The sequence below is a fragment of the Triticum aestivum genome, chromosome 1D (genome assembly GCF_018294505.1).
Source record: "Triticum aestivum cultivar Chinese Spring chromosome 1D, IWGSC CS RefSeq v2.1, whole genome shotgun sequence".
Classification (NCBI taxonomy): domain Eukaryota; kingdom Viridiplantae; phylum Streptophyta; class Magnoliopsida; order Poales; family Poaceae; genus Triticum; species Triticum aestivum.
In genome coordinates, this window is record NC_057796.1 from 1292860 (window position 1) to 1305904 (window position 13045).

Here is a 13045-nt window from a genome sequence, read left to right on the forward strand (position 1 = left end):
AACAGAAGCAAAAATAAAAATAAAATTGGGTTGCCTTCCAACTAGCGCTATTGTTTAACACCCCAAGCTAGGCATAAAAGCGAGGATAGGTCTAAGTGGTGCCATCATTGGCACTCAATTCATAAGTAGCTCTCATGATAGATTCATAAGGTAATTTAACTTTCTTTCTTGGAAAGTGCTCCATGCCTTTCCTTAATGGAAATTGGAATCTAATGTTCCCTTCCTTCATATCAGTAATTGCACCAATTGTTCTAAGGAAAGGTCTACCAAGAATATATATATATATATATATATATATATATATATATATATATATATATATATATATATATATAGAGAGAGAGAGAGAGAGAGAGAGAGAGAGATATCTGTGAAATTCTATCTAATTGAATGAATAAAAGCAAAAAAAGGGGGCTATGCAGGCACTTTGCCGTCTGCTGGCAGACGGCAAAGAGCATTGCCATCAGCCAGCGGACGGCAAAGCTGCCACGTGGTAGCTACCTGTACAACCTGGGGGCACTGGGCTGGCCTATATGGTTTCTTTGCCGTCTGCTAGCAGACGGGAAAGAACTTTGCATTCTTTGCATTTTTGCCGTCTGCCAGCAGACGTCAAAGCACACCGTTAACCCCTTAACGACCCTAAGCTGGCACGTGTGCAGTCCAGGTCCTTTGTCGTCCGCTAGCTGACGGCAAAGACCATTTCATCTTTGCCGTCCGCCAGCAGACGGCAAAGAGGCCTTTTCCGTAGCCTATTCAGCCGGACCTATTGCCGTCTGCTGGCTGACGGTAAAGGTCTTTGCCGTCAGCCTGGCATGCCTTTGCTGTCAGCCATGGCTGACGGCAAAGTTTCTGATTCCTGTAGTGGTAGGGTGTGCGTGTGTGCGTTCATAGGGGTGAGTGTATGCGCGTATGTATGAGCGCTTGTGTCTGTACCTTGTTAAAAAACATCATTTATGTCTCACATATATTTATAGATATTGATGTTATTGATTGGGTTGTAAACCTGGCTGATATTCCTTTCCATAACATGTGTACCTGATATATGGTGTTGCCAAAATTTGGCAAAGATTGATCAAATATCGACCATGGTATGTGTGTCCGATTTAAAGTGTTATCAATTTTTTGTAGCGATTGATCCTGATTGATTTCTTTCCAAAAAAATATTACCAGGTATGGAAAAGAATGATATAATTTAAAAGGTAAAATTGGTTTGAAATTAACGCAAATGATAAGTGCCATATGTGTGGCACCAAGTAAGATCGTCCTGATGTTTTCTCAACTAAAAATGCCATCCGTAAATAAACAAAACCCCGCAAAAAATTGAAAGTTGGCATCCAAACAGGAAGTTGCCATACCTTCACAACTAAAATTGCCATCCTCGGGTAACTAGACTTGTCATAAACAAATGTCAGGCGAAATTGCTTGGTGCCACACGTTTGGTATTTATTAGGGTCCTAAATAAATCAGCGGGTAAAATATCAATTTAATAGTAAATAGAAGATATAAATACCAGTCGAATGAAGGGGCATATGTGAGAAGTTGGATATATAAAATTAAAATGTGGTGAAGGAAAAACCGAGTGAAAGATGAAAGCTTATGTTTTTTCTATTTGATAATAGATTAGTTTCTTTTTTGCGGGGTTTTCTGTAGGTGCACGACGACCAATAAGCCTGGAGTGGACAACTCCAAGGTATCAATGTTATAGCATATACAGTCGGGTGCCTTAAACCGGTCTCAAACGTCTAGGTCAATGGACCGGTAACTTAGTCAGTAGTAAAACAAAAACGACCCACCAAGGCTCCTCAAAACCACCCTCAAATGCCTGAGCTGTCCGGCGCCCCACTTATCCAACTCAAATGTAGGGGAGATATAGGGAGGCCAGGGCGCACCTTGGTAGAGGACGTCCACGTCAGCCTGGCCCACCACCAAACCCACGTTGTCCCAACAAAAGAAAACCAAACCGTCCCCTCTTCTAACCTTAGCTTACTCCACTCTCTTCTCTCGATCTGTCCCCTCCTCTCCCCTCTTCGATTTGGATCAAACATGACAGTTCCGGCCATATGTCGAGCCCCGACAGCCACTCGGGCTCTGACCTCGACGTAGAGGAGGAGTTGCCATCCGCATTGTGCTAGAGTGGTCCAAGGTGGACATCAGGGCAGCTCCAGATCTGCCTCATTGCCGCTCTCGCACCAATGCAGCACTAACGCCGGAGCTGGCCCCTCCTGGCCCACGAGCAGCTCCGCGAGGGCTGCGCGGTCCGCTCGTCCCCACGCCGTCCCCTTCCCCTGCCAGCCCATGATTCGATAGGGCTACCCAGCAGCTGTGGGTGCTAGTGCCGGCTCCGCTAATCCGGATGCGCTCGATGGAATAGGAAGCGCGTGCCGCCTGTCGCGAGAGGCAACATGCGAGGGAGAGGGATGCGGCGGAACAATCCGCGCATGTCCGCCGCGGGTTGCCAGCATTGCCTGACGAGGACGAGCAGCTCCTCACTTCGGACAACCACTGGTCGTTGACGATGGTGGGACGGACGCTCACTGGCTATGGAGGAAGAACGCGAAGGCGCTCCGGCTTGCCACTGAGCAGTCGGAGCGTGAGATGGCGAAGGCGGCCCAGGGAGGCCAAGCTGAAGTGGCAGCGGGACAGGGTCGTCCGCCGAATGAAGGAGTCGTCGTCCTCTCCGACTAGTCGTCCGACGATGGCGACGACCACAACTCCACCTCCGATGACTCCGATGATCGACCACCTGCCACAGACACCTAGAATTGTGCAGCGACTATAAGGGCAAACGCCAAGCGATGATGTGGTGAAGATGCCCCTCTCCGTTCACTATTATCGTTTTTTACTTGTTTAAGTTTCCAACATGTCCGGTGATAAACTGCGGTCGATATTTTGGATGATGTAAAGTGGATTTCGGTTTCCGTTTGTTGCCGATTACTATGTCTGTTGTTTGATCTTCGTAGAATAGTTGGGTGCCACATATGAGGTACACGGACGTGTGGGCGAGAATTTGATTTGATCAATCTCTGTCCTTGAACACGCCCGGGCACGCCCGCAGACATATAGAGGGCCGGACTGGGTAATCGCGGCCGTAGATGTTCTTACACCCGAGGCTTAGAGCATCTCCACTCGTTGCGCCCCAGGAGGCGTATTTTCGCGGTCCTGGGGTTGCCCCGGCAACAGTTTTTGCTCTGGGGGGCAAAACTTCCCAGCCGTCCCCCCAAGCGATAGCCTTTTTTTTCTTTTCTTTTGGTCTTCTCTTGCCTGTCATTCAACCAAACGGGTTGTGGGCGTGGGAGACCATGGCGAGACAACAAGAAGCTGACTCACCTACCCCCAGTCCCGATCACAGGTAGCTAGTCACCCGACGCAGTCGTCATGGCCAGCAAGTCGGCGACCCTGCTGATCCTCGCGGCGCTGGTGGCAGCGGCGTGCCTCGCCGGGCTGGGCTCGGCGGCGCGCAGCGTGCCGGCGGAGAAGCCCACGGAGGACGCGGTGAAGCTGCCGGACTCCAGCAGGGGACGGTGCTGATCCCGGGGATCGGGCGGTACGAGCTAGGCACCCACTACATCCCGGACATCGGCGGGCTGGACCACAGCATCCCGGCCGCCGCCAGCGGCCGGGCAGTTCATCCCCGGCGCCGACGACACCTGGGTGCCCAACCCCGGCTTCGAGGTGCCCAACCCCTTCCGCCCCCGCTCCGAGTCCCCCTGATGGGCCGAGCCGGCCAGCCGGCCAGCACGCCCAAGTTACGCCCATCGTCCGTCCACACGTTGCACCCATCCATCTACTACTTGGTAGAGCTGGTTGCCGCCGAGCATGGCGAAGCGGCCGGCGAGGTCGTTGTTGACGATGCGGAGCTCGGAGTTCTCGAGGCGGAGCGCGCCGGCCTCTCGCGCGGCATCGGCGCGGTGGCTGAGGCAGAGCTCGCGCGGCGTCCTGGTACTGCAGCGCGGACGGGGGAGCGGAGGAGGCTGCACGCGGCGAGCAGGCTATCCCGCCAGCATCCATCTGGCCCGGCCTCCGCGGCTGCATCTCGGTGGCCTCCGCGCCCGGTGCCGGGGCCGCCCGTGGCCTCCGCGCCGTCGAGCACGCACGCCTAGGCGACCTCGCTGCCCCGCACGCCGGACACCGGCGTCGCACTCGCTGCCCCGCTGCCTCGTCGGCGCGGTCGAGAGAGGGCGCATGGGAGAGGAGAGAGGGTGAGGGCACGTGGGCGGGACCCAGATGAAAAGAGAGGAGAGAGGGAGTTGGGAGGCTGAGGGTGGGCCAACCACGGGAAAAAGGAGACGCCGGCACGCCCAGCTGCCCCCGGGGGGCTGGGTTTGGGGTGAGACTGCCGGCGTTGTTTTTCTCTAAATCCGATGAAAAGTGAGGCTTTGTGGGCGCGAGTGGGAGGATTTTTTTTACCGCCGTGGCTTGTGGTCCACCTCCACGGCTGCCGTCGCCGGACCTTAGCGTATGCTCCGCACTGAGGCGTTTGGCTGACGGTGCATGTGCAAGCCCCGCGCCACGCCTTGCCGTTGAACCTGAAGAGAAACAAGAAAGATTGAAGTGAAAGGATTGATTTCATTGATAGTGACTGCAGGTACTTATATGTCCTGAGCCGTCGTGTTTACCTGCCGGTTACAAGGTTCGCGTCGTTTCGGAAAGACACGACGCTGGTTTGGAAAGACATGACGATGGTTCGCTATCTACTGCGCCTGGACAACGCCAGGATTCTAACCACCGGTTAGAATATTCTAAGGAATCTGATAATCGCCTAATTAGCCAAATACTAATACTATTAGATTCCTAACACTCCCCCTTGGACAACGCTGTTTTAATCTTCAGTGTCTTGAGGATCTACATATATCTTGAGTATCAAAAGCCTTGCGTCTTCTTGATAGTCCTTGATCTTGTAACTTTGAGAATCTTTAATCTCGTACTATTTATGTCCCTGTAGGAAATATAATAGAAACTATAGAAATTTGATATGTCGTTAGTATATTTAATCACTTATTAAAACCACATGAGAAATCCGTTGGAAAGCTCATAAGTTTAGTTCTAGGAAATTTCTCCCCCTGAACATTGCAAATTTCGTAGTCGTCTCATACCAATGCCATGAATGTATTTTTGAAATGCTGCTCCTGGTAAAGACTTAGTGAACAAATCCGCAAGATTGTCACAAGATTTTATTTGCAAAATATCAATCTCTCCATCTTTCTGTAATTCATGAGGAAAAAATAGTTTTGGAGAGATATGTTTTGTGATATTACTTTTAATATATCCCATATGCATTTGAGCAACACATGCAGCATTATCTTCATAGATAATGGTTGGTGATTGTAATGAACCAATACCACATGATGTCTGAATATGATTTATTACTCTGCGGAGCCATACACATTCTCGTGAGGCTTCGAATAATGCAATTATTTCAGAGTGATTAGTGGAGGTAGCTACTAAAGTCTGTTTTGTTGAATTCCATGAAATAGCGGTTCCATCATATAAAAATACAAACCCTGTTTGTGACCTGGCATTATGGGGATCAGAAAGATATCCAGCGTCACAATAACCAATCAGGGTCATGTCTTGATTTTTCCGATAGAATAAACCAAGATCTTTAGTACCTTGTAAATATCTGAAGATATTCTTTACTCCTGTCCAATGGCGTTTTGTTGGAGCTGCACTATGTCGAGCCAGTAAATTTACTGCAAAGGCAATGTCTGGTCTAGTACAATTTGCAAGGTACATTAGTGCTCCTATGGCACTGAGGTATGGAAACTCAGGTCCCAATACCTCCTCGTTATCATCCCTTGTCCTAAAAGGATCCTTGTTCATATCAAGGGATCTGACGACCATAGGTGTTTTGGATGGATATGATTTATCCATGTTGAATTTTTCCAAAATTTTCTGAATGTAAGCGGGTTGATAAACGAGTATTCCTGAGGGAAAAAGCTCAAGTTGTATACCTAAGCAGAATTTGGTTCTTCCCAAATCTTTCATCTCAAACTCCGTCATTAAATGATTGCGTGCTACAGTTATATCTGATGCGTTACCAATTATGTTGAGATCATCAACATATACTGAGATGATGCAAAATCCCTTTGAGGATTTATTTATAAATACGCATGGGCAATCATTGTTATTAGAGTACCCTTTACTGATAAGGAACTCACTGAGTCGGTTATACCACATTTTACCCGACTGCTTCAAGCCATAGAGTGACTTTTGTAGTTTTACACAATACATGTTGCGATTTATATTTGGATTCGGAATTTTAAGTCCATCAGGAACTTTCATATAAATTTCCGCATCGAGTGACCCATACAGAAAAGCGGTCACTACATCCATTAACTGCATTGGTAGTTTCATTTGTACTGCCAAAGATATTAAGTATCGAAATGTAATTCCATTCATTACAGGAGAATATGCATCGTCGTAGTCGATACCGGGTCTCTGTGTAAATCCTTGAGCTACTAGTCTCGCTTTATATCTCACCACCTCATTTTTTTCATTCCTTTTTCGAACAAAAACCCATTTTGCTCCCACAGGAAAAACTTTATGAGGAGTAGGTATTATTTTACTAAATACCTCTCTTTTATTAAGCGAGTGTAATTCTGCCTCAATTGCTTCCTTCCATTTAGGCCAATCCGAGCGCTTGAGGCACTCTTTCATAGATTTTGGCTCTGGATCCAGTTGAAGGGTTTCAGCAATTTTCGAGGCGAAATCTGTGTCGACAACTGTAGTGCTTCTATTGTATGTTTCTCCTGAATCAATATAATTTATGGATATTTCATTAATTTCTTCAGGCTCCATATGATTTCCCATAACAACGGAGTCTGATTGTTTCGATACCCCAACATTATAATTTGTGTGCACATTTATGTTGGGTTCTTGATGTTGAACATCAACTTGAGGTTGATTTGCATTTACTGTCATAGATTTTGATTTTCTTTGTTTCCGCGGAGGCTTTAGAGAAGCCTTTTCCGCCGTGACCAGATTTCTCCCCCTTTTATTTGTAATTGGGAGTTGAGTAGTTTTATTTGGTACCTCTACTCGTTCTGGTGCATTAACTGCGGGGATATAAGATTTAGTGACACCTTTGTGATCAGTAAATGCGTGTGGCAGGTTATTTGCAAAGTGTTGCAAATCTATAATTTTCTGAACTTCAGATTCAGATTTTTTAGTACGTGGATCTAAGGACTGAATGCCTGTTGCATTCCAATCTATTTCCTGGCATTCTTTGTGGTTTGTTTCTCCCCCTAATGCCGGGAAATGGTCCTCATCAAAAATTGAGTCAGCGTACCGGGCTGTGAACAGGTCCCCTGTTAGCGGTTCTAAATATTTTATAATTGACGGAGAATTATATCCCACATAGATTCCTAATTTTCTATGGGGTCCCATAGAGGTACGCTGCGGTGGTGATATCGATACGTATACAGCGCAACCGAATTTTCGCAGATGGGAAATACTTGGCTGATTGCCACGTACTATTTGAAATGGGGAGGTTTCATGATATGCAGTTGGTCTGACTTGTATCAGATCTGCGGCGTGTAAAACCGCATGTCCCAACAAGAGGTTGGTAAATTGCAATTCTGTAATAGTGGTCTAGCAATTAATTTTACTCTTTTAATTAAAGATTCAGCCATTCCATTTTGAGTGTGTACATAGGGTACTGAATGTTCAAGATGGATTCCTAAAGCCATACAATAATCATTAAATGCGCGGGAACTAAATTCAGCAGCATTGTCCATTCTTATTGTTTTTATCCTGTGTTCAGGATGATTTGCTCTCAATTTGATAATTTGAGCAATTAATTTGGCAAAGGCATGGTTACGTGTGGATAATAGACACACATGTGACCATCTAGTAGATGCATCGATGAGCACCATGAAGTACCTAAATGGTCCAGATAGAGGTTGTATTGGACCACATATATCTCCTTGAATTCTTTCAAGAAAATTAAGCGACTCATTTTTAACTTTAAGATAAGATGGCTTAATAATTAATTTCCCGGTAGCACAGGCGGTGCATACAAAATCTGATGATTTGGGAAATCTTTTAATTGGTAAATTATGACCAACAGAGTTACTTATAATTTTTCTCATCATACCTATTCCAGGATGACCAAGGCGATCATGCCAGGTCTTGAATTTATCAAGATTTTGAAAAATTATTTTGTACGCAACATAAGGTACGGGTTTTATGCATGTAAAGTATAATCCAGATGAAAATGAAGGGAATTTTTCAAGAGTTTGTTCTTCATATCCGTTGCTTTTTGTTAAAAGAAAATATTCTTTGTTATCCACCTCTGTTGTTTTTAGATGGAAATTGTTAGATCGGATATCTTTGAAACTTATAAGGGTACGTGTAGATTCAGGATACAAGAGTGCATTCTGAATTACGATAGTAGTACCCATAGGGAGTGTGAATGTGGCTCTTCCTGAACCAATAATTGCTTTGTTACTTCTTGTTATGGTCATAACATTTTCCTTTCTCTTAGTAAGAGTTTGGAAATATTTTGCTTCCCTTAGAATTGTGTTAGTGGTAGCACTATCCAGTAAACATAACTCTTCTTCCATCGGATTGTTCCCGTTAAAATTCTATAGATAGAAAAAGAATATTTTAGAATAAATTTATTTTTATTCATATATTCATTAAATTACATACATAATATTTATATTACAATCTCAAATATAAATTCATTACAATATTATGTCTGATTCACATAATGCAATATACATAGTCTGAAAGACTTTATTCTACTTATTGTTATATAATATATAACGTCTTGTAGTATTTAAATAGCTAAGCGACATCAATTTGTTTATGGAGATTAACTGAGGTCTCCAAAAACATCTCGGGTGTAATCCACAAGCATGTCTTCATCGAGGATGAGATTGTCCTTTGGCTTGTATACTTGAATATCGCTTTGAGAAGGACCAGCTTGAGGGTTATCTTGAATGGCGTTGAAGTGAGCTTCAGCTTTATTTCCATGAACTTGTTTGCCTTTTCCTCCATACTTCATGTATAGATCCACAAGGTGCTTGGGAATTCGGCATTGATTAGTATGATGATTCATGCATCCACACCTTTGACAAGTTTGAGAGTTGTCATTTTGATCATTTTTCTTGAAATGACCTTTCCCCTTAGTTTGACCGTTGGTCTTTTGACCATTATTCTTTTTCCATTTTCCCTTGAATTTTTGGAAGTTCCTTTTACGGTTTCCAAATTTACTAGTAGAATGAGCATTAGCATGTGCTTCAGGGATAGGCATGGCACCCGTTGGGCGAGGATTGTGATTCTTCATGAGAAGTTCATCATGCTTCTCGGCCTGAAGTAATGTGTATATGAGCTCAGAATACTTTGTGTATTTCTGTTGACGATACTGCTGTTGCAATATCCTCATCGAGGGATGGAAAGTGCATAAAGTTTTCTCTATTAAGTCTGCATCCGAAACTTGTTGATTGCAAAATCTTAGTTTGGAGTTAATTTTATGCACAGCAGAATTATATGCAGCAACGGACTTAAAGTCCTGAAACCTTATAAGAGACCATTCTCTTTGGGCTTCCGGCAACATTACTGCTCTTTGTTCGTCATATCTCTCCTTGAGGGAGTCCCATAAAGCTAAGGGATCCTCCTCCATCAAATATTCAGTTTTTAAATCAAGATGGAGATGGTGCCTTATGTAGTGCAATGCTGCATACTTTACTACTTGAGGTATTTCTGGAGCATTTTCGAGGGGTGCGACAATGCAAGGACCGAGACTACGTCCATTTAAGAATATTTTCATATCCATGGCCCATGATAGATAGTTACTTCCATCTATTTGTAGTTCTTGGAATTCTTTCTTATTGATGTCAGCCATATTTCCTGCATGTATGATCATGCATTTGATTAATTTTACTTGATAGTAAAATTTATTTTGGTAAACAACAAATATGTTCTAGAGGAACACTTATAATTTGTAAGCCATATATGTGTATATCATCGAATTTTGATATATTTGGAAGAGCACTATGGAGGCATAAAAAATAAATGCCTCTGAGTAATAGGCAAACTGTAATATACAGTAGAAGTGCCATTACTGTGTGATTGCACAAATATAATTCAAGATAATCATATATTTTATTCGGCCTTTTTATCTCATATTAACGAGAGAACATTGCATGAAAAAAAAATTAAATGCAAAATACAATTGTTGTACCAAATAACATGTTATAATATACTAAAACAAATATTAATAAACATGTCATATTACAGATATAAATGGATGTAAGGGCTACGATATAGATTTACAAAACCATATAGATCTTCAGCTAGGAAATACAAACTGGGAGTACGTCTAATTAGTATGTCTAATACAAATATGATTATATTAGTACTACACATCACGGGTGACAGGCGCGGGTTCCAGCGGGGCGGACAGCCATGGCTGATGCAAAGCGGCGGAGGAGCACACGGGCTTCCGGCGAGGGCGTCGGGAGTGCGGACGGCCGCGCTGCTACCTGGTGCTCCTCCTCCTCAACTTCCAGCGCCGGGAGGTTGAGGTCGCGGCGCGCTGGGAGAGCGAGCGTCGGCGCAGCGGCCTCGATCTCCTCCGTCTTCACCTTCGGCAGGAGGTTGATGACGAGTCGGGGCTTGGGCGCGTCCAGAGGGACTGCAGCAGGCGGCGAGGAGAACTCCGGCAGTGGGTCGTAGCCCGGCGGCTTGAAGTGCTCCGGGTCCTCGTCAGATGGCGTGGGGGACGGGAGGCCCGATCCGTACCCGTAGCCTGGGCAAGAGTACATCAGCGGCGGAGGCGGCGCTGCGAGTTCCTCGTCGGAGAAGTAGCGATCTGGGTCATCGACAAGCCATCCGGCGCTTGGTCCGGCAAGCATCCACTCCATGGACGCGTACACCGGTGGAGGAGGCGGCAGTTCCGTGGCATCCGTGGTGATGTTGGAGGCAGAGGCCTCATCCTCGTACTCGATTCCGACCCCTGCAGCAACCTGTTCATCGACGGCGTTTGGTGCAGCAGCAGCCTCTTGGGGCATGACCAGGACGTCTTCCCTGGGCGCATCCGCCCTGGTACTCGGTCCTGGCGCTCCAAGGGAGTTGCTGCGGTGCACCCGGCGGTGTCCACAGTGAAGGCGCTGGCGATGGGCGTGGCGGCGAAGGAGGCCACCACCAGAACCGTAGCGACGAAGAGGAGCACGGTATGGTGCATTGCGGCGGCGGAGGCCGCCATTCCGGTTCAGGCGACGCTGACGGCGGTGGCCGAAGTTCTGACGGCGAGCAGCAGCCGAACCAAAAGTCCGGTGAGGAAAACGGAAGCCCCGGCAAAGAATCCATCTCTTCTCACCTTTCTTTCTCTCCTGTAGCCTATTCTCTGGATGACGTGAAGAGAAACAAGAAAGATTGAAGTGAAAGGATTGATTTCATTGATAGCGACTGCAGGTACTTATATGTCCTGAGCCGTCGTGTTTACATGCCGGTTACCAGGTTCGCGTCGTTTTGGAAAGACACGACGCTGGTTTGGAAAGACATGACGATGGTTCGCTATCTACTGCGTCTGGACAACGCCAGGATTCTAATCACCGGTTAGAATATTCTAAGAAATCTGATAATCGCCTAATTAGCCAAATACTAATACTATTAGATTCCTAACAGAACCTACGCCTCGTGCGGAGCGCGCGGGGGGACCGTGTCTGCGCGCTTTCCTCATCATTCCTTGGAACTTCCGCGTGCGTCTCCCTCAAGGCTCCAAGCGTGTGGCGTGTCGACCCGGTGTTGGCAGCGGTGGGCGACCGCATGGTCGCCCTTGGCGGCAGGTGTCCCCTTGCGCTTGCCGATGGAGAGGCCGCGGCCGCAGCGGAGGTTCATGAAAGCGGAAACTGGACCACCTGTGATCCGCTGCCGTCGATGCTCCGGGAATACGCCGCAGCTACCTGGCTCTCAGCGGCCGTGACGGATCAGAGAGTGTACCTCACGGACAGAACCACCGGGTGGACGAGCTGGTTCGATCCATTGAAGCGGCGGTGGGGTCCCACCCGTCGCCTGAGACCAGACGCCAGCGTTTACACGTGGGGCGTCGCGCCTGGTCGTGCCGGCGCTGAGCGGCTGATGCTGCTCGGAGCGAAGCGCGACGGCGAGGAAGCAAACAGAGTCGTTGTCCAAGCATGGGAGGTGGATGGCGACGCTCTGGATCTGTCCCCCGGCGGGGCGCATGACGCAATGCCGACCGAACTGTCCGATCGGCTCTGCTCCCACGGCGAAGACGATGAAGACGAGTGGATGTCCCCATCGATCGGGATTTGCGGCACGGCAACAGGAGGGTACGTGTACAATGCGGCCGAGCCGGCCAATGGGGCCGTGCTCTACGATCTGACTGAGAGGCAGGCGGGGACCGTCGTGGAGCGGTGGGAGTGGTTACCGCGCGCACCGTCAGTTCAGGCCGAGTCACTGGACCGCGCCATCCTTGGGTGCTCTCCGGTGGGGTTGGACGAGCGGCCACGGCGACTGCCACCGGTGGACAACTGACCGACAAGTACGGAGGCACACTACATCAATCAGAGCAACCCCAACGCGCAAATGGAGAGATGGTTTGTTGGCTTTTTATCTGTTTTGATCCAAAATGCTACGGCTCTTACGGACCCTTTTCAAAAATAATAACCACCCCTGATTTTTATGGGGTTGGCCCGCATATTCCTCCCCTTAAACCCAATCAAAAACTGCCATCCTGTAAAAAAACTTGTATGTGTAGGAGAAAAGAGATTCTACCATGCACGTTATGTACCTTGCATGTATCAGCCACTCATGCATGCATGTATTTACTGCGGTGCTTCCAGTTTCAGTAGTTAACGTCATGTCAATCAGTCACCTTTTTTTTTGGAAGAAAGAAAAGGACGCGTTCCAGATCACTTTTCTTTCATCCCCTCGAAGAAAGAAAAGGCGACCTCGTCGCCAGGATTTTTTTGTTCAAAAGGACCCCTAGCCAACGGAATTGTCAAAAAGGACTACCTGTGGATAAATTTGACAAAAAAGACCTCTTGGGTCGTGGCGGCAGGTGCGGCAGGCGACA

General features: G+C 47.1%; 2 pseudogenes; both read left to right on the forward strand.

Annotated features, from left to right (window-relative positions):
• Positions 1 to 3375: 3375 nt before the first annotated feature.
• Positions 3376 to 3711, forward strand: LOC123161840 (putative cell wall protein; annotated as a pseudogene).
• Positions 3712 to 4361: 650 nt separating this feature from the next.
• Positions 4362 to 12504, forward strand: LOC123183451 (F-box/kelch-repeat protein At1g23390-like; annotated as a pseudogene).
• The last annotated feature ends 541 nt before the right edge of the window (positions 12505 to 13045 follow it).